The sequence below is a fragment of the Vulpes vulpes genome, chromosome 16 (genome assembly GCF_048418805.1).
Source record: "Vulpes vulpes isolate BD-2025 chromosome 16, VulVul3, whole genome shotgun sequence".
In the NCBI taxonomy this organism is placed as follows: Eukaryota; Metazoa; Chordata; class Mammalia; order Carnivora; family Canidae; genus Vulpes; species Vulpes vulpes.
In genome coordinates this window covers 95,098,063-95,124,732 of record NC_132795.1, presented here as the reverse complement: position 1 = coordinate 95,124,732, position 26,670 = coordinate 95,098,063, and the positions used below count along the sequence as shown (strand labels likewise).

The 26,670-nt window shown below is 37.5% G+C and overlaps 1 long non-coding RNA gene across 2 annotated transcripts in view; it reads left to right on the top strand.

The window, feature by feature from the left end:
* The window catches only part of LOC140595875 (uncharacterized), a 135,352-nt gene that overhangs the window by 60,993 nt on the left and 47,689 nt on the right, over positions 1-26,670 (top strand). For both annotated transcript variants that reach the window (XR_011997817.1, XR_011997818.1), the window contains exon 5: positions 2,990-3,091. This is a non-coding gene — a long non-coding RNA (uncharacterized lncRNA). The remainder of the gene's footprint in view (positions 1-2,989; positions 3,092-26,670) is intronic.

The window sequence follows — 26,670 nt, the reverse complement described above, 5'->3', positions numbered from 1 at the left end:
AAGGGGCTTAAGCAGTCATTCAGATAATCAGACTTCCTTGCTGTGAAATTTCATCAAAGTGTACTCAATCCTTGAACTCATATCTGGGTCCATTTTACCAATCAGATAAAACTTCCTAGGCTTTTTCCTAGAGGCATGAGGGTTAACTTGATCTTATTGCATTGCAAAAGATTTTGTGCTACAAACCATTTTTCATAAAAGCTATTTGTTGTGTTACGGGAATTCCAGACAGGCTCCTTGTTAGGATGGATTTGGGTGAGAGGATGGCTTGCTCTGCCTCATGACTCAGGGTGAAATGAAAATACTTAGAAATTCTTACAAGTTACCAGCAGAAGAAATTAAGAGACAAAAATGATATGGGAAAATTAGCATCTTAGTAATGTAAATAAATATGTTATTTCTCTTGAACAGACCAACAATTATTTTTTGGGGGGGTTAAAAAAAAAGGAAGAAAGAAAATGGCTGTAAGGACATCCCTAATTTGGAAGCAATGAATTCATTTGTCTTAAAATTGTCCCTTTCCTTTCCTTTCCTTTCCTTTCCTTTCCTTTCCTTTCCTTTCCTTTCCTTTCCTTTCCTTTCCTTGACATAGAGGTTGAAGCCAACTCATTCCTTTCTTTTTTCCTTTGAAAGGTCGGCCACCCTGTGCTTGCCCACTCTCATCCACTCCAGCACAAACAGCCTTTGCATCAAAAAAGCACTAGGTGGTGCCCATTTTCTTTGCCGGTGAAAGAGCTGGATTTCCCCCAAGGGAGTTACTACGGGGAAGTTTATCAGCCCCCAGCCCCATACCGCGCAGTCCCCTCCTCTGACAGATGACCAGGAGCCTGGTGTCACGTTCAGTCATTTCCCGAAAGTATCCCAGGGCTTGCCAGTTTTAGGACAGAGTTTTGGTTTTGGAAGTCAGTGGTTTTAAATGTGAAGGTAAGAGTGGAGGGTTGGTGGTGGCAAAAAGCTTTGAATATTCCCTTTGAAAATAAAAGATAAGAGGAATAAAGGCTGTAACCCTGCCATCTGTGTCTCTAAAAAGTCATGGCTTAATATCTTTGCCAAGGCTTTCCTCCTGCAGACCATCCAGACAATGCAGTTCACGTGCTGGCTTAATTTTTCCCATTTTTAGCCATAATCAAGCTATAAAAATAATAAACGAAAATAAAGGTTAATCTTAAATTTCAATTTGCCTCTTCATGAAAACAATTCTTTGTCAAATGAGGTATGGTTAAACGGAGGATTTTGCATGCCTATGTTCACCCCCATACTTACTGTTTGAAGAGGTGGCTTTAGACCACTGGGTTTATTCCTTAAAAAAAAAAAAAATCTTATTAGGCACGCTTAACAGATTGTTGCTTTGTGAGGAAGGAGAGCAAATAACTGGCTAGGAAGATGTTTTCTTCAGGATAATTTTAACCAGGCGGTATGCCCATCAGATTTGTTTCAGAATTTAGAAGCGTTTAGCAAGTTTTTGTTATAGTACCAGCAATTGGGCATGATCGTACTTTTGCTACAAAATAAAAAAAGAAGAAAAGAATATATGGACTTTTTTTTTTTAAGTTGAATTAGGCAAAAAATGATTGTCAATCTGTGATCTATTCTCTGAAATTTGGCTGACTAGGGTTAATTTGTTCGAATGCATCTATTCTGCCTTAAAGAGGGTAAGAAAATAGTTTTTTGAATGTTAAAAAGTAGACTCTGGCCGTAAAATCTGAATCGTGTTTCCCAGTTGATGAAACATCTTCCAAAATAAAGGAAAAAATAAAGATTGCTAGTAGTTCTAAAAAGTTGAACTAAGAAAAAAAGCCTTATTATGAAACTATAAGAATTATTTCTGTGCTCTAGCTGCCCTGTCATATGTCATGACATGTGGCAGGTTGACTGCTCATTAATTCTATTTATATCAGTATGATAATCCACCCCACTGAGTACACATGTGTTAAAATATTCATAAATTATGTTTATTGCGAACAAATATACATTAAATGCCAAAAGAAGACCATTATTTAAAGACAAAACTAGTCAACAATCAAATAAGCATAGCCTTTTTACTGTCAGTCCACTACATTGTGTTTTATCAAATTCACATTAATTGCCTCTCTTTCCAATGCCTCATAGGGAATGTTTATCTTTTGTTTTTAAACTGCACAAAAGAGATAGCTTTCATCGAAAGGGAAAAAAAAAAAACAACAAAAAACTTGGGAAACAGAAGGGGTTATGTTATCTGACCAATAATAATATCAACTGGAACAAACCATCCAAAAAGAACTGCACTTCTGGCCTCCAAATTGTTAAAAAAGATATGTCACTTGAATCCTAATACAGACTTGAATTGAATTTGAGGGTGTTTCTTGAAGTGGTAGACCAATTAAATAAATCAGATAGCTTTTTGATAAAAGGCTGTAAATAAAACTTGGGGGTTTATTCATATTTTGGAACCAAATACCTGAGGGCATGGTTAAGAAAATCTAGAGCATGGGGAATTGAAACCAATAATTAAAATGTACTACAGCACGCTGTGTTTTGAAACTTATTACTTCCAAATGAAACAATCTTGAACTACTCTATTTTGAGTGATTTCAGGAAGTTGAAAAAGTTGAGGTGATTATTCTTTTTACAAGCTGGCTGTGCAGTTACAGACCACAGTCGAAAAGTTTGAATTCCTTGTCAAAATCCAAAGTGGTTTTAGTTAAAATATATTGCCTAACTTACCCAATCCATCATCTTCTGAATTAATGCCATGGAAACATCTAGGATTATTAATTATTAGGACCACACTTCAGGTAAATGACTAAACTAAGGGTCATTTGAAAAAACGTGAACTGTGTCTTGGTCTGAGAGTCTATTTGCAGTCCTCCCTAGGAAACGTATAAATTTTCAAAACTTTAATTATGCTTAAAGGGACACTTTTATTTCTGGAGAGAAATGACAAATGAGGAGTAAAACAAAGTAGGAAATTCTGATTTTGCTTCATTGTTATTGTACCCTTCTTTTACAGAGCAGGGGAGGACACAACATGGGCTTGAAGTACTTCTTGAAGGTTACCAGTACTTTGCTACAGGAAGGAAGCCGTCACCCCTGGATCGCGTGCTACCGTCAGGTAAGATCTTCATTATTTCTCCTCGTCGTCCTCCTCCTTCTTTGTCTTCCTCTTCTTTTTAAATTTCAGCTCCTTCGAAGTATAACTGACAAATGTAATTGTAAGGTACTTGAGTGTGTATCAGGACGACTTGATATACTTATTTGTCGCAAAGGACTTGCCCCTTCTAGTCAACTAACACACCCATCACTTCACTTATTCCTTCCTTCCTTCATTCATTCATTTATTTTGTGAGAACATTTACGTTCTACTTTCTTAGCAAATCTTAATTATACAAGACAGTGTCAACAACTGTAGTCTTGATATTTTATGTTAGATTGCCAGACATTATTCATCTTATAGCTGGAAGTTTGTACCTTTTTACTGACCTCTCCCTATTCTTTCCTACCCCTGGCCTCTAGCAAACACGTTTTGTTCTCTGTTCCTATGAGTTTGAATTTCTTTCTTTCTTCTTTCTTTCTTTCTTTCTTCTTTCTTTCTTTCTTTCTTTCTTTCTTTCTTTCTTTCTTTCCTTCTTTCTTTCTTTCTTCTTTTCTTTCTTTCTTTCTTTCTTTCTTTCTTTCTTTCTTTCTTTCTTTCTTTCTTTTTCTTTCTTTTTCTTTTTCTCTTTCTTTCTTTCTTTCTTTCTTTCTTTCTTTCTTTCTTTTTCGATTCCACATAGATGAAAGATTTCTATATAGTGACACCTCACAAAATGTTTTACTTTCCACTTTCCCTTGGAAGAAAAATCTCTTATACGTTATTTAAAGAAATGTATAGGTAGGGAACCTACCTACAGAGAGACAGGGAAACTATCATAAGGAAATCATTCAAAATGTAAAAAAAGAGCCATATGTATAAAATTGTCTTTCTAATGTTATTTCTAATAACAAACATTAGAAGATGTTTTAATATCTAACAATAGAATCAGGGTCAGAAATACAATAGCATTGATTTGATGAAATATTATGTAGCCAATAAAAATTACTGGTGCATAGCAGCAGGGGAAATGTGTAGTAAAACATCAAATGAAAAAAAATTCAGTTTATAAGATTAAGGTATAAAACGATTATAATAGTTTTAATGTGCAAATAATAAAACACTAAAAGAGAATGGACAAAAAATGTGAATCATCATGTTGAGGAGTAAAACTGATTTTTTGGCCCCTTTTCAGACTCATATTAGGCTGTCTACTAAGATAACTTGAAATGAATTTTAAAATTTCAAAGAAATTATTTGGAGGAAATCAGTACTTAATTTACATTTTTTTCTTTAGATGTCATAAATAATCACCACAGATTTTTGAGGAGAAAAATTAGACAACTTCCACTTCCAAAAAATGCTAACTTTGAAACTGGTATCCCAATGTGTGGTTTTCAGCAGTCAAACCTAATTTGCTTTTTACTGAATCACAGTGCACATAGATTTTATTAGATAAGAATTCCCTTTTTTATTTTATTTTTTTTTTATTTCCCTGCTTATTGTATTTGACTCCAAACCACAACATTTTCATCTATCTGTTCTCAAAAACCCTGGGCAGCCATTTCAGAAAAAAATAAAACAAAACAAAAAAACACAAATCAAAACAGCACAAAACCCTCTCATTAAGCTCTCTGCAAAGTTTGGGATATGCACTTTCATGTGAATTTTGGCCTCTGTACAGCACTGCTGCACAATCATTTTCATCTGAGATTTGAACATATTGGAAGAACTATAGCCTTCCTTTCTTTTATCCTGTCATTTCCCCCCCTGGAAGTGACGGGCATATGGCAGGCACCCTCCCTGGATTCTCAAACAACAGGAGGGACCTGATTTCAATTCCTACATCCTGTCATCAGTGACTCTCGGGATATTTTGTTCTTGCAAGGCTAAAGATGTGATTCGAATTTGCCATACGGACAGAGCTTAATGCGATGCCATTTTTACCACTGGAGCCCTCAATCAGTTAATTAAACATGATATAAATCACCGCATGTATTTGTAAAGTAAGATTAATATGGCAAAGTCAAAGTAAATGAGGAATCCTCCCCATCCTAGGAGTGTGAATCACAGATAGGAAGATTACACTTTCGGAAACTCAATACTTTTGAGCAGGCTTTGTTGGTTTAATCCCTCAGACTGCTTTGTGCAACTTGAAACCTGGAGCTGTCATCTTTAGCCAAAATTTCAGCCATAACTTCCTCAGCTTTCACCCCATTATTGAAATCAGCATTCACAATACTTAACAAAGATCAAACCTTTCAGCGGACCACAGGGCAGCCTCTTACCACCTGGGACACCAGAACCATGTTTAATAAATATTTCATTTTGTTTTAACATGAAGACTTCCCCAGTTTCCCATTTTTTGTCTTTTCTGGGGAGCCAAGGGCTACCCCCAAGCCGCACATTCCATCACTGTGGTCAGTTAGGTTTATAGCCTTAATAAAAGGATTTTCCCCTTTCACGTGCTAAGGAGCCTTGTTAAACCAGAGCAATTACAGAAACACAAGATAGGCGCGCTGCAAAGATCAAAGCTCACCTAAAGACAGCTCTGTAGGAATTTGGAGCTTTCTTTGAAAAGCACTCAGTTTACAAAGTATAGAGGTATTAAACCCCAGGAATTTAAAAAAAAAAAAGCGTAGTTTCAAATAATGTTAAAAGTCTGACAGTAGTTAATATGGGACCTCCTTCAGCCACTCTGTGTATTATTCCTAATATCTATTCACAGCATATCTATAATAGCTCCAAAGGAACCATTATGCTCAGAAGACATACGCATATGATGGATCCTTAATACCAAATACATTACCTACTCAGTAGGTACATTTTAACCTCAATATCCTAGCTCAGGGGGAAGGGTGAGAAAATAGTCTGTAAATTTCTTTAGGAGGAATAAGAATGCAGCGTGCCTGGGCCTTGCACTGCTCAGTAGGATCACTAGGGGCTGTACCAGGTGACAGCAGCACCTGCCTTCAGGGCCACCGCACAACTCATCCAACGGCAACAGGGTGTTGATGCACCGGGTTTTAGGCATCATGTTTACTCTGCCTCTCCAGATTGTTGTCATTCTTCCTGAGAACACACACACACACACACACACACACACACTATGCTTAAAGGTCCCATTTCAGAATAACATTGATAAATCCTGAGTGTGGATTAAACTCAGCCGTGTGGCTGTGGGAGCTTTTAGGCGACAAAGGGTCTGAGGATTCCTTTCTGGATTCAGCTATCTGCAAGCCACATTTTAATTTCTTTTGTGTACAGCATCTTACCAGAGCGGTAAAAGTGGGCTCAGCCTGGGATTTTGAATTCTGGGCTTCAGTTTAGGAAAATAAGTTATTTAAGAGGCGGCTCTTGCCAGGAACACTTTGATATCAATTTGGAAAACACTTTTGGCGGTTTTGATGTCCAGTTGTTTTGCCTTCGAAAAATACAGAGACAAGTGCAGTCCATTTTTAAGAAAATATTTTAATGGCATAAAAAATAGGAGCATGTATTTATGGCTGCTTGTTACATGCTGAGCAGGTTACATGCAATATCTTATTTAGTCTTTATGACAATCCTGTCAGGTAGATTCTATTACTATATTTATAGACGAGGAACTGAGGCATAGAAGTGCTTAGTAATTTGCCAAAGATCACACAATTGGTAAGAAGTGAGGTTGTGATTCCAATACAGGGTATGCATATCTGGGAGCTAAGCTTCACAGCCCACGACTATCTGATTTGAAGTTTACTTTGTGCTATGGCTTAAAGTTTGTATTTTATAGTTTCTTTTTATTTAGTAGTAACTTTTAGGAGTTGAAATTAAAGTTAACAGCATTGGGATTTTTTTTTTCTCCCAGAGAAAGACTTTTTTGCTTTTAATTTTGGTGTTAAATAATAATGACATTTTAATTTTCATGTTTCTCATAATTTATGTTGGAAAATGTCATACACCAAAAATAAGCTAACAGAGTTTAATGATAGTAAGCAATAGTAAGCAACTTTTATTATTATTATTATTATTGGCCTGGAATCACCATTTACCTAAGAAAATATCATTATTGAAAGGAGAAATATTCATTTATATTGTTTGTCTTTCCTTTTTATTTATTTACTTAGCCTTTTCTTTGACTAGTTGAAGATTCTGATACTTTATCCAACAGTGAAGAAGATTGCTTCAGATTTTTAGAAGGATTATGTTTCCATGTCAGTAAGACAGTCCTGACTCAGAATCTTAGAATCACCAATATTTGGGCCTGTGACCTTGGGTAGCTGGTTCAATTCTATTAGGGTCAGCAGATTACCAGAGGTAAATGAGAAAAATAAGGCCAGTCGTACACTGTTACTATGAGAACCGTGAAAATAAAATCACATACATGTAAAACACCCAGCACAGGTCTGACCTGTGTTGGTTCGAGAAGTATTACCTTCCCATCTCCCTTTGATTGTAGTTATAATAGATCTGGTTGAAAATGTTCCCTGTTCTCCCTTAAGTAGGCTCTGAAAGTCCTGTTTTCACAGTCTGGCACTTTATTGGAAGAGGACTCCGAGGCCCTGATGGAGCTCGAGTGTGTGTATCATATGGGAGCCCTTTCACCACCGTGGCCGGGCCTGAAACGGCATCCACGGCAGCGAACTCTTCTTGTCAGGGCTTTGCTTGATGGTTAGAAGCAAAGGGGTCCTTGAAATGGGAGGAAAAGGCCATATTTCAGTTTTTAGATCATGAACACTGTAGATTTTAAGAACTCTCCCTCTATCTCTTATGGATTGTCAGATCTCATTTGAACAAATATCTCAACCCACCGCTCAGCTACAACATATGTCATCTTGCCCTTTAGGACCTTGTCACCCACTGATCCAAGTCAGGCCACTCCCTCCCGAGGCTAGAGAGACCTGGCCTGTGTGTTCAAATAGCCTCTAGCTTCTTGCTGGTATGTAATAAATATTAATAATTATTCAATCAATCAATCTGCCACCTTTCATAAGCGCTAGATTTCTTTCACGGTGTAAAAACACGGTTGACGTTTTATCAAAATTCAAGAATTTTTAAAGGAGTCATTCTTATCTTTGATCTGAGTAGATGTCTATGGAAACACATATCCATACTAGTATCCTCTAAAAAGGGACTGTTAATGTAAAAAATGTTTATCTTGCCTCTTGACACCTCCCCAGTCTTTGCTTTCTTTACTTTCCATAATCTTTCTTTGTCTACATGTAATTCTCTCATTGCCTTTGTAAGCGGTCAATGTGCAGCATGACTGTAAGATCACGCCTCTTTAAAAATATCATTTTAGGGAACTATGAAAAGTTGGCTAGTCCTGAATAATGCATTAAGATAATTCTGCTCTTGTTTCCTACTCAAAGGTTCACTTACTCTCCTAGAGTCTGCATACATAGGAACACTTGGTCTTCAGTCAGAACATTTGCTTTCCTTCTGGTGTTGCCAGGTCCAGCCAATAAAAATACATGGTACCTAGTGAAACTAGAGTTTCAGATAAACCCTGAATAATTTTTACTGTAAGTATGTCTCATGCAGTATTTGGGGCATACTTATACTAAAATATTATTCACGGTTTATCAAAATCCAATTTAATTGGGCTTCCTATAATTTATCTGGTAATTATATTTCTTCCACCTCTTGTTTTTTTTTTTTTTTTTTTTGAAGATTTTATTTATTTATTTGAGGGAAAAAGAGAGAGCACACAGAGGGAGAGGGAGAATCAGACTCCCTGCTGGGCAAAGAGCCAATGTGGGTCTCGATCCCAGGACCCCGAGATCATGACCTGAGCCAAAGGCAGACCCCCAACTGACTAAGCCATCCAGGGGTCCCTCTTCCACCTCTTTAGTGAACAAAATAAGAAATTCAGTGCTGCTTCTGACAGCTCTTGTGGGAATCAGTAGCATGCCGTTGGGGGTGGTGGAAGGGGACTTTGTCTTTGCATAAGGAGGGCTCTGAACCAAAGGTTGAGGACTAAGTCAGAAGAGATGGTTTTGGCATTCAGAATGGCTAAAAATATCAAACAGCCACCAAGCCACAGTTTGGAACTCAATTTTTTGACTTGTTTTACTCATTTTTCTTAAAGGCGAAAATGAAAATGACTTTATCAAAATAGTATAGAAAAGCAGATTGCCTCTGGATATGTTATTTACTCATGATTCATTTTCTCGTTCATTCAACAAGTATTTACCGAGGGCCACCTATGTGTCAGGAATTGTGTGACGGTTATATAAATATTTGTATATTTATATTATACTTTTGTCCTGGTTCAAGGGTTTCGTGTGTACCGGATTTTTAATGGTGGTAATTTTGAATAGCAATGGCTGTAGATGCCTAAGTCATGCTTCTTGCTGTCTAAACATCAATGATAGACATCAAGAGTATTCATGGTAACTAAGGATATATATCTTACTGGAAATCTTTTGGGTTAGCCTTTAAAAAGCAGCTGTATACTTATGAGATTATGTTATATAAGTACCTATATTTTTATATCTATAGCTATATCTTTTAAAAAGAACCTGTATCCCCATAGCACTAAGTTAAATTATAATTTATCCTATATTTTTAGAAACCAGAGATCAAAATATTGCTCAGGCACAATTGCTTCATCTGTCAGACATGAAAATGACTCCTATCAATTGTCCTTCTTAATTTTTAAGTCATTTTTACCCATTTTGAGGTTATGGGGATTCTTACACGTGTTTGATTGGATTCAGTCAAATAGGCTGTGCAGCTTTTACTGCGCCTTGTAATTTTTTTCATTACAATAAAAAGCCTTTTAAATCACTGCTACTTAGACTTATATTGAAAATACTTGTGATACTTTTATATACAGTGAGTTTAATGCCAGAATGTGAAAGCAAATTGATTGTAGGCAATTCTGTGCTTGAGCACCCCAGAGTAAAAAGAATTACACTAGTAACCCTGGGGACCTCCTGCTCTCAGAAAGGCTGTCTGTGCACTCAGACATCCACTGGCAGGTGAAAAAAGAAGGGATTGCTTAATTCTGATCTGAAATTGTATAAACACATTTTAATTCAGAGAAATAATTTTTGAAGGGGAAAAAAAGCACCTCAAGAGACACTTATGTTTAATGTTTTTAATTTAGTAAAATGAGCTGCAAGGAAAGTATGTCATCTTTGCAATAAGCATTTGAACATCTCCTAACAGTGACTTAAATGCAGACAACTTGCCATCTGGAGGGTGTGCCGGGTGTGGAGAGGCTTGGCTGGATCAGCTATAAAACCCTCATGGACTTTTTACCTCTGACACCCTGGTCAGAGTGAGAAGTACTTGGGGCTTTTAACTGAGTCTCTAATGACACATACCTCAATCAGCTTGAGGAACAGCTGACGTGTTTTAGGAATGAATTTAGAGTGTCGAGCAGGCATTAGAGAGAGTGAATTAATATTTTTGGGAGGAGTCCTTGGCTGAGATTATGATCCATGACCAGTCACTCATGATTCTTCTTTCCTGGATCTTCAAGGTGAAAGGTGCAGGAAACCAAAGAGTTCTTGGCTTTTCAAAGAAATCAAAACCCAGATGTGTTAGGTTTGATTTTAGCAGGCAGGCTAGCTCTATATACTTGTTCATTTCTCTTCCAAAGCTTTCCTGGGGCAGATATTGAAGGAGGGGATGAAGGTGGGAAATGAAGAGATAGAGTGTGTTTGTTGACATTGGTCGTTAATAGTTGAAGGGGCCAAAGGGGAGAATCGTATAGACTAGTGGGCCTGGAGGCAATATGGTTCTAATGAAAGTCAGGCCCCTCATATGCAAGCACATTTCTATCAAGGTTATATGGCCTCGAACAGCTTCTAGAGAGAACCTTATAACAGCGGCTACAGATACTCATTGTGACCAAGGCCTTCACCACCAGTTTCTTTGAATAGAAAGCCTCATCCAGGACCTTATCTCTGGGTTATCATTCTTGCCTAAGCACAGCTCCACCATGTATGTTATTCATATCAGGTCACAATGGCCAACTTCTGTTTAGAGAGGTAGTATCTGCAGGAGGGTATAAGACTGCAGAACTCAGAGCCTGCTGCCCACCTTCTAAACCCAGCTCTGCTCTTAACTAACTATGCAATTTTAGGCAAATTATATAATCTCTCTGTGTCTCAGCTTTTTCATCTGTAAAATGGGAAGGATTGAGTCAATACTTATACAGTTCTTGGTTACTACCACCGTATGCAACTTCCCAAGCGGGCTGTGAGCCTTGCATGTTGACGCTGTGTGTTATTTTTGCAGTTATATGTACTTAGAAAAGGAAAGTGTATAAATGTGTTTAGGCAATGAGAGCATTTCTCCTGTGTGTTTGTTAGACTGTTTGCCTCTGACCAACAACAAAGACACAGGATCAGTTAGTAAAATCTTTGAGATAAAGTTTCATGTGTAGATTTTGTTCAGAGGTCAGTTCACAGGGATTATCTGGCCCAAAGTCCTCCTTTTACAGACAACTACAGCCCAGAGCTGTGGGTCCCATAGCCAGGTATTGGCAGCACCAGTACTAACTTCCATGGCTCTTGTCATTAAGTGTGTGCCCATCCCATGACACCATGCGGATTCTCAGCCTTTTCACAAAACAGATTTTATGCATTTATAGTCCATTGCATTTTCCATCTGAAAAATTTCCCCTTTTGTAAGTTTTCTGAGCCACTCTCCAGATTATCCATCTGTGTGTCCTGAAAACTCTCTGCCAAAATGGTGGGGCCTTGTGCCAACACCCAGTCCCTTCCAAAAGATAATGCCAACCATCACACCACTGGTTAGTTACAACAGGCTTTGCCAGCCTTTATAAAACAGGATTGTCAAAATGTTTTACTTATGGGATAAACTTTACATTTTTATTATTCACCATTCACAACATTGGTTCTCGTCTTCCACTGGTCAGGGATGGTGACTTTGCTTGAAAAACACCTTGTGAATGCCTATCACTAGAGCTTTTTCATGTTATATCTTTCACCTGGAATGGTCTTTCTCCTCCTTACCCATCTTACAAGGTTCTGATCAGTTTTACCTCTCCCATGGAGCCTTTATTAAATATCCCAGCTTATAGCTAGTTACCCGAAGCAGGTAAGGGTTAATGCCACCCTGTTTTGATAAACTGGAGCCAGTAAATATCCATGATATTTCACTGTCCCTTTTATGAATATTGCTCAATTTAGACTTCTCCTCTTTTAGGCCAGAACTGCATATACTTCTACATGCAGTCTGGCCATCTGCACTATGGACTAATGCAACTTCTTGTTGTCTGGTCTTCCTGAGAGTGCATTATATAGATTACAGTTCATTTAGAATGCAGCTGCCGGGGTCGTGACTCACACAGAGATTAATCATTACGCCTGGGTTAGCTTCATTACTTTGACTACCCATTACATCTTGCCGAGATTATAAAATGTTGCTTTTAACTTACAAGGCCTACACTAGCATCCACTTACCTCCAAGACACACATTTATGCTGTGTTTTTTTCTCTTTTTTTTGGTATTATCAGGTCACTGGAAATTGCTAGCATTTTCCATAAGCTTTGACTTCAGAAATGAAGCCCTACTGAAGCTTTCTGACATCAGATTGAGTAACATGTCTAGAAAAGAAAGTATATCACGTTTTATTATGAAAAATATAAAAATTTATAGGGTAATGTAAAGAATGGGAATGAAAATTTCAATAAAACCACCAAGCTTTTCTTTGACTTCCTTTTGAAATAATAATGTCATCTCAAAAAAGATTTAAAGATTGTCCTGCAATTAGAGTTGCTAATGAAAATATTGCCACACTGGTGCGAGCCATCTGTATTTTCTGTGGCACTATTCCCTTCCCTTCATGTGATTCAGCACAAGCTTGAAAAAAGAAAAGGATTCTAAAGAGAAATAGTGCTTCTACTCCCAGTACACAGTGAGCTTAAGTGGAAAAATTGAGGAAGAAGGTATTTACTAACAAAAATTGCTGCGTAAATTCAGCTAGCAGAAATGAAGAACCACAGAGATGGACTCAATTTTCCAAAATCTATATCCATGTGAGGTCTTCCCAGAAATAAAAAGAAAAAAAAACTTGAAGGAAAATTGCAAAAGTATGCCCAATACTCTTCTTCAGTTGTATCCCTGACAATTATATTTTAAGGAAGTTAAAATTAAATCTCAAAATATATGTAACATCTATATGGACCTGAAGGGGATATTGAAAATGGAAGACGTTGTGAATGGTTGTGTTTAAGAACAAGAGTTGTATATTACAGTTTCAATCCTTGTATGAAAATTTGAATGTCCTTTTTTTCTTAGTAGGAACTTAAATTTGCCTGTCATTCTTGCTATAGGTAATGGAGATGGACTTGTTTCTTTTTTTTTTTTTTTTTGTAAGATTTTATTTATTCATGAGAGATACAGAAAGAAAGGCAGAGACACAGGCAGAGGGAGAAGCAGGCTTCATGCAGGAAGCCTGATGTGGGACTCAATCTCGGGACCCCGGGGTCACGATCCGACCCAAAGGCAGTTGCTCAACCACTGAGCCACCCAGGAGTCCCTATGAACTTATTTCTGATTGATCTCAAAAAGTTGATGAGGTCTTCATGAAATATGACTGGCAAGTAAATATAGACTTGCTAATAATAGCAAATATATAGAAGGATTTATTCTATGCCAGATACTATTTTAAGCACTTTATAGATAGTAACTTATTTAATCTTCACCGTGCTTCTGTGAGGTTAGTGTGATTATTATCTTAATTTACAGATGAAGAATCTGAGGCTTAAGAATTTGAAGAAACTTGGCCAGTTAGATAGTAAGTGCTGGCACCAGAATTCAAACACAGTTGATCTGGCCCCTGAATTCATGTTTATAAACCACTATGATATACTATTTCTTGAAGCCAATGTAGAGGAGAATCCTTCGAATTATCCAAGATCTGTATTATAAAAAGAGCAATTTGAAGGCAAAGAAAATAAGAGACAATGGATTTGATGACTTACTGGTTAGAATGTAGGGTTCAAATTTATTCCATGGAGAAACGAAGTCCATCTCATAGTCTAGAATGAATTTGTGATAGTAGGTGCATGCCAGGTGAGTTAGTCTGATGGAGGATAGAGAACTTTCAGAGCAAGAAGCCAGGTACATTATTTAGGAGATAGTCTGAAAACATTTTTGCAGCCTCTTCCATATACTCACCATTCCTGGATCTAAACATTTGTGTCAGAAAATAGAATAATTATTTGGAGTAGAACACATGAAATTAGAGAGATGTGTTTAGGTGGATAAAGTTAGTCTTGACTCTTTAAACTAGCAGAACTTGGTAATAGTCGACCACGGGCCAGCCACAAAAAAAGCAAAGACATAAAAAGAAAAAAAGCAAATTTTTATAGTAGCTCTGGAATGAATGTGTTCCATGGATTCAGTAATATCAGACAGTTTTCATAGTTTCTTAGAAACATAACTGTATGCATCAGTGCCTTAAAATCTACAAAAGAATCATTCAGAATTTGTAATTATTATTCAGAAAGCCAATACACGTATCTAGTAGTATGAAGTGTTCTCCTGTGTTGTTCTCTTCTGTACCCTTCAATTGTAATTTCCTTTGACTAAATACATTTCCTTTTCATTTTTTTTACCAGACATTGAAGAGAGCTTTTCACTCAGGAGAAGTTCAATGAGTTGACATACTCAGTGTTAAAACTGGTGTTTGGTCTAATTTACCAAACATGCATAGAGTGCTTACTGCACTATACTAGGTGCAGGGACATGGAATTACATAGATGGTGGCCCTGATTGAGGGGCTAAGTCTTGAGTTGCCAATAAAGCATTTATTTGTCAGGATCATTGGTTTAGGGCCTGCCAATCATCCCATAGATTTCCTCTCCAGTGTCATATTCCTGCTGCAATCAGTTTAGGTGTCTCACCCTTAGCCAGTAAATACGGTAAACTGGTGAAAACTCATCTGCCATCCATTGCTTGGGGATATGGAAAGTGTCATTTTGAAAAGGAAAATTTACAAACAAAAAACAGTCTTTCATAAAAGACACAAAGCAAAATAATAAAATATCACAACATCTCAGAATAATTTTTATATCAATTTATAAAAATTGATATTAAAATGAGTTCTTGGTATTAATCTTTCTTTCCAAAGAAGAGGAATGACCTTAGGAAAGCATACTACAACATTGCTGAGTCATTTGTATTGTTCTGCCAAATGGAAGACAGAGCTAAAAGTAAAAGTAAAAAAAAAGAGTAAAAGTAAAAGTAATATATTATTACTTTTTTTGTTCCTGGTTTATATCCCAATGGAACACATTTGGTCTAATATGCAACTTAAACATTTTTATTTTATGTTGTGTTCCTGTCCTATTTCTAAAAAAAAAATTCTACTAGAAATTTTACTTGAACATATCTTCCATGACAGGGTTTATAACTCTATTCTCATTACTCTATAAGGGGAAACAATGCATCAATAGCACAATTATATAAAAGTCACAAGTCAGTAATGTGCTGGGGCAAAGTTCCTCATGTTTTAACCCAGAGGTTGACAAAGTACAGCGCCAGAGTAAAATCTGGCCTGTCGTATGTTTTTAAATAAAGTTTTTTTGGACCATAGCTGCAGACATTCAATTACAAATTGTCTACCCAACAGATTATAGTACAACTACAATGACAGAGTTGAGTGGATACAAAAGAGTTCATATAGTCCACAAGGGCTAAAATATTTGCTACTTCGCCCTTTATAGAAAAAAAATAATCTACAAACCCTTGCTCTAAGCTATGTTCTTGGCGGGGAGAAGGGCAAGCAACTTTAAAATTATAGTTAGCAGTCTTTCCACTTATTTTTGAATAACGTGCATAAAGTAAAAGTGAAGACTTAAAGAAAAAACTTTACTGATCAGTGTTCCAGACATTAGAATCTTATTTGGATTTATGCAATAGACACAAGTTGAACAATTTTAATTTGGAGGTAATAGGCTACAATATAAAACTAAAACTAGAAAGATGACTAGACAAGAGAAAGGGACAGATAATTTTAAGTAGGAAAAAGAGTTAAGCAAAGACTTGAAAATAGGAAAGCATATGAAGTTCAAGGTATGGAATGCCATATTTTAGAAAGGAGCTATTAATTTTGATGGAATGTGTTTTTTCAGAATGTGTTTTTCAGAATGTGTTTTTCTTTTTTTTTTTAGAATTTTTTCAAAAATCAAGGAACTAATGATTATGCGGTGGGTTTAGAAGGAATACAAGATTGTGGTTCTTGCCATGGAAGAGCTTAAATTAGAATTATAGATTGAAAAGTAAAGTCTATGATATTTTTAAAAAAAGAAATAGAAGACTTGTGTATAGGAAACTACAAAACATTGCTGAAAGAAATTAAAAAGGACCTAAATAAATGGTAATACATCCATGTTTCATGGATTATAAGATTTTTTTTTGTTTTATTTTTTTTTAAAATTTTTTATGATAGTCACACACACAGAGAGAGAGAGAGGCAGAGACACAGGCAGAGGGAGAAGCAGGCTCCATGCACCAGGAGCCCGACGTGGGATTCGATCCCGGGTCTCCAGGATCGCGCCCTGGGCCAAAGGCAGGCGCCAAACTGCTGCCCCACCCAGGGATCCCCAGATTATAAAACTTAATAAAATGGCAATAATCTTCAAACTGATCTACAGATTCAATCCCTATCCAAGTCCCAGTTAACATTTTTGAAGAAGCTGATAAATGATCCTAAAATTTATATAGAAATATAAAAGATCCAAAATAGCCAAAAAATTTATTGTAAGACTTATACTCCCAGTTTAGAACTAAATAGCCAAAGATGGGGTTAAAAGAGCCAAAGTTAGATGACTGATATTCACAATTTAAAAACTTACTACAAAGCTTATATAATAATCAAGACTCTGATATTGGCATAAGAATAAACAAATAGGTCAGAATTGAGAGTTCAGAAATAAACATTTATGGCCAATTGATTTTTTATAAGACTGACAAGCCAGCTTAATGAGGGGAAAAACAGTCTTTTCAACAAAGGGTATTAAGACAACTGAATCCACATGCAAAAGAATGAAGTTGGACCCCAACTTCACACCATGTATAAGAATTAGTTCCAAGTAAATCAAAACCCTAAATTTAACAACTAAAACTGTAAAGTTCTTAGAAAAATATAGGTATAAATGTTTGTTACCCTGGATTAGGCCACCTTTTCTTAGATAAAATATCAAAAGCATAAAGCAACCAAAGAAAAGGTAGATAAATTGCACTTCATTAAACTAAAAGCTTTTCAAAAGACACTATCAAGAAAGTGAAAAACAATCCACAGAGTAGGAGAAAATACTTGTAAAACATACATCTGATAACAGTTTAGTATACAGAGTACGTAAGAACTCATAGCTGAGCAATTAGAAGAAAGATAACCCAATTTAAAAATGGGCAAAGTATTAAATAGGTATTTTTCCACATGTTATGCAAATGTTTAAATAAGCATATCAAAAGATACTCAATGTGATTAGTCATTAGAGAAATGAAAATCAAAACCACAGTGAAATACGAGTCCATACCCACTAGGATAGCTATAAGCGGAAGGATAAACATTAATGTGAGTCGGCAAGTATGTAAAGAAATTAGAACCTTCATTCACTGCTGGTGGATGTAAAATAGTTTAGCCTCTTTAGAACACAGTTTGGTAATTCCCTAGAAAGTAACTATGTTTAAGTTACCATGTAATCCATCAAGTCCACTCCTATGTATATGCCGAAAAGAAGTAAAATGTCCATACAATACCTTCTTTGTGAATGTTTACAGCATTATTCATAGTAGTAAAAAAATGAGAACAAAAAGAAAATAGAGAACAAGTCAAATTTCCACCAACTGATGAATGTGATATTTCTATTCAGTGGAATATTATCCAGCCATAAAAAGGAATGAAGTACTGATTTATGCTATTACATGGATGAGCCTTGAAAACATGCTAGGTAAAAGGAGGCAGCACAAAACGTGACATATTATATGATTCTATCCATATTAAGTCTCCCAAATAGGCAAATCCCTAGAGGCAGAAAGTAAAGTAATAGTCCTCAGGGGCTAGGATGGGGGAAGATTGAGGAGTGACTGCTCATAAGTATAGAGATTCTTTATGGAATGATAAAAATGTCCTGGAATTCAATAGTGATGAGGGTTGTACGACTTGTGTGAATATAGTAAAAAGCACCGAATTCACATGGTATGTGAATCATATCTCAAAAAAAGCAAAACAACGAAGTGAAAGCCTATGAAGCAATTAACTGGGTGAGGATGTGTCTATGGGAAATGGGAGTTTACACAGGAGCAAGCTCCTATGTCCTAAAGAGGCTAGAAAGGTGAAAGGTTGAGAGAGCTTTGGCTGCAGCAGGTTGCATATTGAGGAAAATGGAGAATCAGTTTGGAAATAGAGTTGTAGTTAGGTCACGTGGGGGCTTTAAGACTCATTCAGAAAAATGTTATAAAGGGTTGCACATGGAGAAATAAGGAATCATTGCAGGTTCACTAAGTTGAAAGTAGAAGAAAGAGAAGCTACAAAATGTCAGAGATGGAAATAGTAGAATTAAAAGGCCAAAGCAACAAAACCTCCTTAAATGGAACAAGACCAATTTAAATAAATTAGATATATTCTACAATTTTATACATATCTGTGTATATATATGTACATATATATATATATATGTGATCCCATATAATAATATGGTTGTGTGCTAAATTCAGGCACATTACCTCTTTGTTTGACTTACAAACATAAATTGTGTTCTTCTGCTTGTTTAAGAGCTATCAAAATTTATTTATTTATTTTTATTTTTAAAAAAAATTTTTTTAATGTTTTTTTTTTTTAAATTATTTATTTATTTATTTATTTATTTATTTATTTATTTATTTATTTATGATAGTCACAGAGAGAGAGAGAGAGAGGCAGAGACACAGGCAGAGAGGCAGAGAAGCAGGCTCCATGCACCGGGAGCCCGATGTGGGATTCGATCCCGGGTCTCCAGGATCGCACCCTGGGCCAAAGGCAGGCGCCAAACCGCTGCGCCACCCAGGGATCCCTTTTAAAAAAATTTAAATTACAGATGTTAAAGCTCACTGCAAAAAAATGATGAAATAAAATCCTTTAGTTTATTGATTTTTATCATATTTAATGTTTGCTATGACAACCTGGTGTATCTGTGTAATGAATGAAATGACTCTTATTATTAATATGCAACACCATGTTTCAATGATATTACCCATTGAATATTACAAAAGGAAGATTTTATCTTGTTTATTAGGTGCCCTCTTTAGAGTCAACACAAAATTATTGCAGGTGTAGGTAGACCTGCTGATTGAAATCTCTGATAGGGCAAAGTACTTTCGAATCCATTTCAGTTTTCTGGGGTGACTAGAATCTATGGGCAGAACCAAACTTGTAATCTTGAATTTGTGACCAAGAATGTAGGACCTAATCCTCTAGTGTTTTCGACCTGAATGAAATAGGCAAAATCTTGGGTTGGAGTTTAGTGCCGTGGGTCTGTAGCTATAAATGATCTTCCTTGTTTTGGCAGACTTGTCTATTTTGAGTGATTTTTAATAGCCATCCACAGTCAAACTCAACAGAGCATGTAGAACTATCTACAGAGAGGGTGTGATTATCGATACTCAGGTGTCCCATAAGTCATTTAGACGCCGGCTTGATTAGTAGGCATGAATAAAGTATGAATAAAAGGGTGTGGGTATCCTTACTCATCGACTTTTATGTATTTATTTGCCAAAGTTTTGGCATAATTTAGACATTAGGGAGGAAATAATAAAGTCTTTGCAGCAGATACAGATTTCTCAGAGTGATTCATCATAGAGTGGAGTTGCCACTCTTTTAAGTTGCCATACTTTTAAGTAAGTTGTGGCATATAAAATTCCCAGTAACTTTCCACCTATTCTTTGCTCACTAAAGGAACACTTAAAAAACTTGCGTCCGTTGTAGAGTACCATTTGAGGCATGTTCTAAAAGACACAGCTCTGGTCCCAGCATTTTGGGAAAAAAAGAAGAATTTTGTACATCCTGAAAAGATCAGAGCAAAGATGTCATTGGTGATGGGAGCACATATATTTTCTGCATTTTTAACATGTTGGGTACTTTCAAAGTTTCCTATAACGAATACTTATGACTCTGATAATCAGAACAACAGAACTACAGCAGGAATAACAAGACATTAAAAAGATCTGTCCCTGAGAGCAGAGATAAAAGAATAGGGCAAGGCCTCAGGGGAAGTTTGAAGGACGATGGCAGACAGGGTTGGAAGGAAGGTTTTTATATCTGACAGGAGGAATGAGGAAAGACTATATGGGAAGAAATTGGGGGCGATCCTCATGATAAGCAAATACCAGTTGCTCACTCATGGCCCTGGTGTTGCCTGACCTTGCTTCTCTGACATGTCCTCTAGTTGTCCGAAGTCTGCCTCTCCTTTCTCCTTCTTGCTGATTCCAGAAGCTTCTACTGTGCCTACCCTCAAATCTTCAAATGCTTTCCTTTTGTCTGGTGAATGAACTTAATCTCCTCATTCTGCCATCGAAGACCTCTGGTCGTCTGACTCCAATTGTACCGCCCAATTTTAATGCTCATTAGATGCCTCCATTAACCTTCTTGTCACCTAGGCCCACTCGGCACTCTCTGATGACCCTTTATCATTTGCCCTCCCAGCTCTAGTTTTGAAACTTTGTTCCTCGCTTCTTGACTAAAACTCCTGTATTGCTCAAAGCTCAGTTCAGGAGTTCAATTCACAATGCTTCCACACAGGCATTCAACTTAAGGTATCTTCGGCCCTACTTTGGCACACATTGCACAGGCGTTTGACTTGAAATATCACTAAACATTTGTGTTACTGTCTCTCTCCCCACCCCCGGCCCCAAGTGCACATACAAATGTGTTGTCTCTTCAGTGAGATTTCAAATTTCTTGAGGGTGAGAAGCCACTTATCCGTTTTTCTCCCAGTAACGGTAAAATGACACTACATAATCGGTACTCGATAATAGTAACTGCAAATACTTACGTAGCGCTTGCTATAGACCAGGTGCTGCCCTAAGTACTTTATATGTTTAATTTATTTATTGCCAATGATATTCCGACGTAGTAGAAACTATCATTATCCCTCTTTGGCAGACAAGAATACAAAGGTACTAGATTTGTACTGTCTGATGGTTTTATTCAATCGTGGGAGTCACATTTAAAGTGATCAATAGTCACACACTGCTAGGGGCTAATGTATTGGACAGCACAGATTATAGAACATTTCAGTCATCGCAGTAAGTTCTGTTGGCTAGTGGTGGCCTATGTGGTTAAATGACTTCTCCAAGATCACACAGCTAGTTGGTGTCAGCAGCAGAAGTATGGACTCACTCCCCTGGTTCCAAGCTCACTTGCTGCAAAGAATGAACCTAAGGCGCAGGTACACGAGCAGATACGCACACATACACGCACAGATGCAAAACACATGCTAACTGAAGGCTGAAGAACAAAACCAATTGAATAAGATAAACATGAAAGTAGATTTTTCACGGTGAGATGGAGGAACAGTAAAGGGACGACTCTTTTATCCAGTCTCGTGCCACCTATTGTAGGCAGCAATTCAAGAGGATCTAAAGGAAGGTCCTCAGCCAGGTAGGTATACACAGAAACGCAAGGCCAGGTGGGTGCCAGTGCTCACTCATCACACCCGCAAATGCATAACTTTTGATTTATCCAGAATAGAGGTCCTCAGCCTTGGGTTGAACTTCTGGAGACTGTGAAACATCCACTAAAACATAAAAGTTTGGTAAAAGTGTCTGTGCACTCTTTCCTTTGGGGCAAATCTGTAACTTTTATCAGATCCTCAAAGAGATGTGTGTCCCCCCCCCCCAAATTTAAGAATCGTTGCTCTAGAATAATAAATCAATTATGACATAGTCTGAAATGCGATTATTATATGTCATAGGTTATACATAAACTTGATTATTACTTTGAAAAACTTGAGTTATTAAAGAACTCTCACTCATTTTTGATGGTTATGTAAATTGGTACCAACCTTTCAGAGACCAATATGATAGAGTCTCTCAAAATTTAAAAATATGTTCTTTGAATTAGCAATTTCCCTTAGGAGTATCTGTCCCACGGAGATATGTGTATGTGCACAATAACATATGTAGATAGCCCACTGTAACCTTGTTTATAAAAGTAAAAAAAGACAGGAAATAACCTGAATATTCATGAACAGAATGATTAATGAGGGAAGGGAAGAAATAGCAATATTTGGAATATAATGCAACAGCCGAAAGGCGTATCTATTATACCACATGTAAAGATATTTAAACATAGTGTTTAATTAAAAGGAAAACTTAAAAATGTACAGTTTTAAAAGGCTAAAAGGTTATGTGTACTTATAAATGTGTAGAAAGAAGCTTGGCATCCCGGTCTAAATCCTTAAAGTCAGAAGTCACTCCCAGGGGCGATCCTGGGAGCTGCTTTATTCACTCTTGTACTGGTTGTATTTTTATAACCAAAATACATTTATCTACTGCTTATGTAGTTAAAAAAAAACCCAAACAATGCAAACAAAATTTGTATCGGACTGTAATATAGCTCTTCAATTTCCAGGAAAATCGATCTTTCTTTTGTACAGCCCAGATTTTCCATATTTCTAGATAGTTAAGAGTCATATACAATTTTTTTGCATCAAACCACTAAGTGTGTGCGTCTAGCAGGGTCCTTTTCCTAAGGCGGTGCTTTGACCGGGATGCAGCTTTCCATGATTATCTGTGGATCTGCAGTCTCCAGGCTGGGCTCTAACTATCCCCCGGGCTAATATGATGATGCCCGTGGTGGCGGCAGTGACAGTGATGATGATCTGACAACGACCAAACTATTTCAGATACTGGTCTAAATGCTTTTGAGCTGGTAACTCACGCAACTGTCACGAGCACAGCGTGGAGTGGACCCCACCGTCGCCCTCAAGCTGTAAATGAGGAGCCTGGAGTCCAGCACAGGGAGGTGAGGGCCTGGCCCACGGCGGGCTCCGAGCGCCGAGCTGGGACGCTGCTGCTCTGTCGTGCCGAGGTCCACGTGTCTCACCGTGATGATCCTCAGGCTCAACCCACTTCTCCAGCCTCGCTTTTCCTCACCTCCCATCTTTCTACCTCCCCCACACGCTGTGACCCAGTCCCTGCACTCAGGAGCATTTGCCAGCAGCCCCTGTGTTTCGGAGGAACGTAGGCTTTTACCCAATCCTGGGAAACATGGTTGAGAGGAGCCTGGAACCCAGGGCACTTGCAGCTTGGCTCTCAGACTGCCTCCTTTCTCCTGATGTCCGCATCCTTTCCAGGCTTGGATCAAATGCTGTCTCTTCATGGAAGGATTTTCTTTCTCAGCCGGAATTCCTTCCTCCTGCACTGTTCCCAAAGCCCCTGTTTGTCACTTCTTTTACACCACATTCATCACATTTGGTCTTTTATAAGCCTTATTACTCTTTATGTCTTCTTTCCCCCACTAGACTCTTAGGTTTCTTTCCTTTTTTTTTTTTTTTTTTTAAGATTTTATTTATTTGACACAGAGAGAGAGAAAGTGAGAGAGAGAAGCCTGAGGAGCAGCAGGCAAAGGGAGAGAGGGAAGCAGACTCACCACCGACCACGGAGCCTGGTGTGGGGCTGATCCCAAGACCCTGAGATCATGGCCTGAGCCAAAGGCAGTTGCTTAACCGACTGAGCCACCCAGGCGGCCCTAGACTCTTAGGCTTCTGAAGGCAAGGGTCGGCTCTTGCTCATCTTCTACAGTGTACTGTTTTAGTAACATCTTCTTGAATTTACTTGGATTTGTGAGATTGTCAAGAAGCATACTTAGTGTTTGTGTCATTAGTCAGACCATTAACTCAGAAGATTTTATTTTATTTTATTTTATTTATTTTATTTTATTTTATTTTATTTATTTTATATTATTTATTTATTTGTTTGTTTATTTATTTATTTATTTATTTATTTATTTATTTATTTAGAGAGGGAGAGATATAGTGAGAGCATGGGGCGGGGTGCTGAGGCAGAGGGAGAAGCAGGCTTCTCCAGCAGGGAGCCCAGTGCGGGGTTGGATCCCAGGACCTGGAGATCATGACCTGAGCTGAAGGCAGTCACTTAACTGAGCCACCCAGGCGCCCCACTTAGAAGCTTTTTGAGCAGAGTTTTATGTGCGTGCGTATACAGGAACTTAGAATTCCCATTTTAGCAAATGAAGGTATTCAAAAATTATCAACAGAACTAAGGGTTTTATGTATAACATGTTTGACTAATAAAACTTAATAATAATGCTAATAGTATTGGTAACAATAGATGAGGTTTATTTAGCACTTACAATGCACCAGTACTTTAACTATTTCGCTTGATATTTGAACAAATGTTTGAGTTTGGCACTATTAAATCTCTCTCTCTCTCTCTCTCTCTTTCATAGAAAAAACTCAGGCTTACATAGGTTAAAATATGTTGTGCAGGCTCAAAGAGATAGAGTCTGAGTCTGAGGTAGGACTTGAGTCCACTGAGCCTGATTTCAGCCTCCTTGTTCCTAACGCTAACTTCCAGTAGTGTGCACTGAAGCATGGCGGAGGGAGCTGCATTTTGTCGTGGGATCAACGCTGGGCTGGATCTCAGATAACAAGTCTTCCAGTCCTGGTTCTTCAATTAATTATGCAAACTTTGGGTTGTCCATCAACGTTTTTAGATCTCATTTTCCCAACGTGCTGAGGTGGGTTGTGGTATTGGATCAATGAATATCCAAGGTCCTCTCCAATTCTAGTCTCTGATTCTCCGAAAGGAGCCAGCCTCTTTGACGTTTACCGAGTGTTACATATGGCACGTGTCAACAGCTGTGAAAATTTTATTTAATCCACTGTGTTTATTTTCTTCAACATAAAGGTGAAATATTTTTACATTTTCCCAATGCATTTCTCAGTAATAACATAGCCAGTAAAAATATTTTTGTTCGTGTAGAGCAGTGCTATTATATCTTAGCCAAAGAAAAAGCACACTATTATAAACTGGTGGGGGAAAAAAAGCCTCATTTGTTATCAAGAGGGAGCAGAAATATAGCAATTATTATACTGCCCTTTCCCTAATTTGACTTAAATTAGTGACTTTAAGTTATCAGAGGTTATGAAATATACCATATGTGCACATAGGAGACAAAAATATTGCTTGCTAGTACCTACGTTTATGACATTAATCTATCTCTCAATGATCTAATATAAAATAAACCATTTGAAAGCAATTTCATTGAAATACTTTCAGAAATGTTGAAATGAAAATATTAATCTTTTGGAAGTGTCATGTTGGATTTTTTTTTTTTTTTAAATCTCAGGAAGATGGGTTAGGGAGTGCCGAGCATTAAGAAACAGCCAAGAAGATGCAAAACCAAGAGGTAAAGATGCCAGCAGGTAACCAAGGGTGCTACTTCCTCCTTACCTTCCTTCTTTCCTTCCTTCCTCTCTTCTTCCTCTTTCCCTTCCTTCCTCCCACAAATGTTATGGCGAACCCATGCTAAATAAAATACTGTCAGGCAAAGACATACAGACATAAAACAAAGCAAAGCCTTGTCCCATGGAGCCTGGGTACTAGGGATTGTCCATAGAAGTGGGCTCCTTTGGAGGGTTCCTTTGGAGGGGGGGGTCCAAGTGTGATGATAGGCTGAAGGGTCCATACTTCATCTACTCATGGATACGCATTTTAGGCTGGTGCCTATTCAACATGTCCTTTTAAGTTGCTTTTTTCTGCCTCTTGTGCAGCTACACTCCTACATGTTAGCATACTTTCTTAGCGTACTTTCTCCTTAACCAAAGGTAAGTAAGTAATAGGAGAAATAATTTTAGTCTTTTAGGAATATTGAAATATGTTCAGTATACATAATTAAAATCATTCCAGAAAAATATAATTGGGGCTGGCATTTGAATGCATTTTTCTACCTCTGATACACAGGTGTATTTTTACCTACTAATGAGTTTCTTTGCAATAGGAACCGAGGACAGCTCTACCTTAAAATATGATTGAAATTCTTCAATAACTTATCACATCACCTAAAATTAAGTCCAATCTGCTGTTTAAGGTCCCGGATGATCTAGGCCATCTCTACTTCCTTTTTTTTTTTTTTTTTTAAGATTTTATTTATTTATTCATGAGAGACAGAGAGAGGCAGAGACACAGGCAGAGGGAGAAGCAGGTTCCCTGCGGGGAGCCCAATGTGGGACTCGATCCCGGGACCCCAGGATCACTCCCTGAGCCGAAGGCAAACGGTCAACCACTGAGCCACCCAGGCATCCCTGAACCATCTCTACTTCTGTTTCATCTTGTCTCCTTTCTGTACCTTCAGAATGCCACGGCCTTTTCCAGTGTTATCATCCCGAACTGCAGCATTGATTCCCTTTGTTGCCGTCATCTTACAGTCTCTATCTTCTTTGTTTTTGCTTACTTGTTTATTATTTATCTTCTCCCCAAAGTGTGAGCTCCATGAGGGACTTTGTCTCTTGCATTTGCTGCTATAGCCACAGGGCCTAGCATAGATATCTGGTACATATTTGCTGCATAAATGAATGAATGAAGAAATGAATTTAAAACTTAGAGAAAGACACAATGGTCAGTATTCTGTAAGATGGAGTAAAGTGTTAAGG